The 5,408-nt window shown below is 42.0% G+C and overlaps 1 non-coding gene across 1 annotated transcript; it reads left to right on the top strand.

Annotated features, from left to right (window-relative positions):
• The first annotated feature begins 1,628 nt into the window (after window positions 1-1,628).
• LOC112585323 lies at window positions 1,629-1,757 on the top strand. The gene has a single exon (XR_003109796.1). It is a non-coding gene; the product is annotated as a small nucleolar RNA SNORA19 (small nucleolar RNA).
• Window positions 1,758-5,408: the final 3,651 nt, after the last annotated feature.

The following is a 5,408-nucleotide window of genomic DNA, read 5'->3' as shown; positions in this document are numbered from 1 at the left end:
TTGTTGTTATTCAGTCGCTCAGTTGTGTCTGACTCTTCACAACCCCATGGACTGCAGTGCTCCAGGCTTCCCTGTCCTTCACTGTCTCCCAGAGTTTGCTCAGGTTCATGTCCACTGAGTCGGTGATGCTGTCCCAACCATCTCATCGTCCACTGCCCTCTTCTTCTTTTGCCTTCAATCTTTCCCGGCATCAAGGTCTTTTCCAACGAGTCCTCTCTTGTCTTGTCTCCTGTTCAGTTCAGTTCAGTTCAGTCACTCAGTCGTGTCCGACTCTTTGCGACCCCATGAATCACAGCACTCCAGGCCTCCCTGTCCATCACCAACCCCCGGAGTTCACTCAGACTCACGTCCATAGAGTCAGTGATGCCATCCAGCCATCTCATCCTCTGTTGTCCCCTTCTCCTCCTGCCCCCAATCCCTCCCAGCATCAGAGTCTTTTCCAATGAGTCAACTCTTCACATGAGGTGGCCAAAGTACTGGAGTTTCAGCTTTAGCATCATTCCTTCCAAAGAAATCCCAGGGCTGATCTCCTTCAGAATGGACTGGTTGGATCTCCTTGCAGTCCAAGGGACTCTCAAGAGTCTTCTCCAACACCACGGTTCAAAAGCATCAATTCTTCGGTGCTCAGCTTTCTTCACAGTCCAACACTCACATCTCCTGTACTAGGACATAAAATTAAAGGGGGCAGGATTTTACTGTTTACTGCCATATTCTCAGCTCTTAGAACAGTTCCCGACACATAGAAAAGACCTTCACAATACCATGAACTCTTGGTAGTAATCTCACAGTGGCTTTTGACTGCTTTAACGTCTGCCTCTTCTGCTGATTTATAAGCTTCATTATGGTGGGGACAGTATCAGTGTTTCCTTGTCATAGTCTCCACAGTCTCAGTAGCCTGCCTGATACATAGTAGGCACTCAATAAACACTTACTGAATAAATGCATGCATAAGAGGAAGAGTGCAGGGAAATGGAAAATTATAAACACTAACATCAGGTCCTATGATTAGCTTCAGTCGTATCTCCTAATCATACTTGCTAATACTGGAAAGCAGTGAGGTGGAGAATTTAAGTCTGTACTGTCTTGGCTGAATTCCCTCTATTGCTTTTCTCAAGGCTTTTTGGAAGGAGGGGCAGGCTCCTGGGAACATATTCTCTGCCTCTCTGATTTCTCCTATATTTGAAAAAAGTTCAGGCCCACAAACTTAGTTATAAGATTTTCCAACTTGCTTCCACCACATTTTATGCCTTTCTCCAATTCAGTGCTCAGAGTAACTGCACATAAATATCATCTTCTACATCAAGAACACTTGTGAAATCTCCATCTTCCTTGTGGGCAGCCTACAAGCTCAACTTATAGCAAATACTCTCCCTGTCTCATGCCCTCTGTTCTATGGGAGAGGCTGATAAGGCAGCAGAAAAGAGCTGTGGTTGCCTACAGGTTGGTGGTGTGTGATGGCATGAACTTCATTGCCACATATTTGTGGAGACAGAAATAAGTTGCTGTATCTCTGCCGCTCAGATGAAACATAGTTATTCCCAACTCAGGAATATAAACTTTATAGCACCCAGCTCTCTCAGAGAATAACTCACATTGCAAGTGAATTCATCAAAATCCAGTTTATTTCAGTGCACATTTCATTGACCTGCTTTCTCTCGTATATGTGAGCAGTGTTAATCTTACATGCTATACAAATAATTGAAGGTTAATTAGTAGTAAAACTAAATAGAAATGCTGCCAGTCTCCTTCAGACAAATAAAAAATCCACTTTATTTCACAACAGCATTTAGTGTGGCGATTCAAATTACTATAAGCTCTGCAGAAATAGTCTAGCTCATGGAAGTTAGGGATAGACATCAAGACAGACTAACAAAAATGTTAACAGTCATAGTTCTGAACTCTTTTCCTATTCTAAGACCTTGATCAATATCTTTTGCTCTATCTACTGTCTCAGGAGGGCCTAGAGGAGCTATCCCACGTTGAAGGTCAGGAAGGGCGGCGGTGAGGAGATACCCCTCGTCCAAGGTAAGGAGCAGCGGCTGCGCTTTGCTGGAGCAGCCGTGAAGAGATACCCCACGCCCAAGGTAAGAGAAACTCAAGTAAATCGGTAGGTGTTACAAGAGGGCATCAGAGGGCAAACACACTGAAACCATACTCACAGAAAACTAGTCAATCTAATCACACTAGGACCACAGCCTTGTTTAACTTAATGAAACTAAGCCATGCCCTTGGGGCAACCCAAGATGAGTGGGTCATGGTGGAGAGATCTGACAGAATGTGGTCCACTGGAGAAGGGAATGGCAAACCACTTCAGTATTCTTGCCTTGAGAACCCTATGAACAGTATGAAAAGGCAAAATGATAGGATATTGAAACAGAAACTCCCCAGGTCCATAGGTGCCCAATATGCTACTGGAGATCAGTGGAGAAATAACTCCAGAAAGAATGAAGGGATGGAGCCAAAGCAAAAAGAACACCCAGCTGTGGATGTGACTGGTGGTAGAAGCAAGGTCCAATGCTGTAAAGAGCAATATTGCATAGGAACCTGGAATGTTAGGTCCATGAATCAAGGCAAATTGGAAGTGGTCAAACAGGAGATGGCAAGAGTGAACATCAACATTCTAGGAATCAGCAAACTAAAATGGACTGGAATGGGTGAATTTAACTCAGATGACCATTATATCTACCACTGTGGGCAGGAATCCCTTAGAAGAAATGGAGTAGCCATCACGGTCAACAAAAGAGTCCGAAATGCAGTACTTGGATGCAATCTCAAAAATGACAGAATGATCTCTGTTCATTTCCAAGGCAAACCATTCAATATCACAGTAATCCAAGTCTATGTCCCAACGAGTAATGTTGAAGAAGCTGAAGTTGAATGGTTCTATGAAGACCTACAAGACCTTTTAGAACTAACACCCAAAAAAGATGTCCTTTTCATCATAGGGAACTGGAATGCAAAAGTAGGAAGTCAAGGAACACCTGGAGTAAGAGGCAAACTTGGCCTTGGAAAACGGAATGAAGCAGGGCAAAGGCTAACAGAGTTTTGCCAAGAGAATGCACTGGTCATAGCAAACATAGGAAACACCTTCTTCCAACAACATGAGAGAAGACTCTACACATGGACATCACCAGATGGGCAACACCGAAATCAGATTGATTATATTCTTTGCAGCCAAAGATGGAGAAGCTCTATACAGTCAGCAAAAACAAGACCAGGAGCTGACTGTGGCTCAGATCATGAACTCCTTGTTGCCAAATTCAGACTGAAATTTAAGAAAGCAGGGAAAACCACTAGACCATTCAGGTATGACCTAAATCAAATCCCTTATGATTATACAGCAACTGTACTTTAATTTAACAAGAAAAAAAGTTAATGCAGTCAACCAGATAAGCAGCACAAATTCACTGTAGATGAAATTATCATTTTTTAAATAAATAGCATTAGGGAGAACTGTAATATTTTATTCCTTCCTATGTATACTAGCATACTAAAGATTAAAATAATTTGTGTCTTTCTTCCTTTTTAAAACATAATATATGAAGTAAAATTTTAAAAATACAGACCAAAAAAATTAATAAAAAGGAAATATAAATAAATTATATCAAATTCTACCATGTAGAGATAATCACTGCTCTCATTTTGGTGTCTTTTTAATTAAGACATAAAGGATGAAAAAAGCCAGTCTTGTCAAGCACTGGGCAGAAAGAAAGGCACACGCAAAGGCCCTGAGGTAGGCAAGTCTCGTGTTTATGGAACTAAATATGGGCCTGTATGGCCGGAGTGAAGAGGATATCACTGAGATTAGCAGTTGTATAGTAACCACTGGCCAGTTCATGCAAACCTAGCTTAGGTGTATAATTTTTTCGTGTGTGCAGCAAAAAGCTATAGTTTTAAGCAAAAGTAGATGTTTATATTCAGTAATTGTCCTTCTAGTTGTATTTTTCCAATAGTATTTTGTTAGCTGTGGTTTTTCTTTCTCTGGCACAGCTTTTTAAAAATTGAGATATAATTGATATATAGCATTGTACTAGTTTTAAGAGTACAGTATGTAGATTGATATATGTAGATATTGTGAAGTTATTACAACAGTAAGTCTTGTTAACATCCATCACCACACATAGTTACAATTTTTTATTTTTTTACAAATAAAAGTTTATTGTACAAAATTAAGGCCTTCACAATTCATAATTCATTAAGGCAATTCAGCTGGTAAAGAATTCACCTGCAATGCTAGAGACCAGGGTTCAGTCCCTGGGTTGTGAAGATCCCCTGGAGAAGGGAATGGCTACCCACTTCAGTATTCTGGCCTGGAGAATTCCATGGACTGTATAGTCCATGGGGTCGCAAAGAGTCAGACGTGACTGAGCAGCTTTCACTTTCACAAACACAGTCTATGTACTTTTTTAAAATCCTTCATGAAAATTTCACAAATACTTCCCCTCTCCCCCCAACTGTTAAAATGGCCTGACCAAATGTTATTAAAGTGAAACTATAAACAACACCGGGAGAAATATCAATAACCTCAGATATGCAGATGACACCACCCTTATGGCAGAAAGTGAAGAGGAACTCAAAAGCCTCTTGATGAAAGTGAAAGAGGAAGAGTGAAAAAGTTGGCTTAAAGCTCAACATTCAGAAAACGAAGATCATGGCATCCAGTCCCACCACTTCATGGGAAATAGATGGGGAAACAGTGGAAACAGTGTCAGACTTTATTTTTCTGGGCTCCAAAATCACTACAGATGGTGACTGCAGCCATGAAATTAAAAGATGCTTACTCCTTGGAAGGAAAGTTATGACCAACCTAGATAGCATATTCAAAAGCAGAGACATTACTTTGCCAACAAAGTTTCGTCTAGTCAAGGCTATGGTTTTCCCTGTGGTCATGTATGGATGTGAGAGTTGGACTGTGAAGAAGGCTGAGCACCGAAGAATTGATGCTTTTGAACTGTGGTGTTGGAGAAGACTCTTGAGAGTCCCTTGGACTGCAAGGAGATCCAACCAGTCCATTCTGAAGGAGATCAGCCCTGGGATTTCTTTGGAGGGAATGATGCTAAAGCTGAAACTCCAGTACTTTGGCCACCTCATGCGAAGAGTTGACTCATTGGAAAAGACTCTGATGCTGGGAGGGATTGGGGGCAAGAGGAGAAGGGGACGACAGAGGATGAGATGGCTGGATGGCATCACTGACTCGATGGACGTGAGTCTGAGTGAACTCCGGGAGTTGGTGATGGACAGGGAGGCCTGCCGTGCTGTGATTCATGGGGTCGCAAAGAGTCGGACACGACTGAGCGACTGATCTGATCTGATAAACAACACCAAGTATTTTAAAGACAGTTATCCTAGGGACTTTAGCTGGTGGTCCAGTGATTGAGAATCTGCCTGCCAACGGAGGGAATGGGGAC

The sequence above is a fragment of the Bubalus bubalis genome, chromosome 5 (assembly GCF_019923935.1).
Source record: "Bubalus bubalis isolate 160015118507 breed Murrah chromosome 5, NDDB_SH_1, whole genome shotgun sequence".
Taxonomy (NCBI): Eukaryota; Metazoa; Chordata; class Mammalia; order Artiodactyla; family Bovidae; genus Bubalus; species Bubalus bubalis.
The sequence above is the reverse complement of the archived record's forward strand: the minus strand, read 5'-3'. Positions and strand labels throughout refer to the sequence as shown.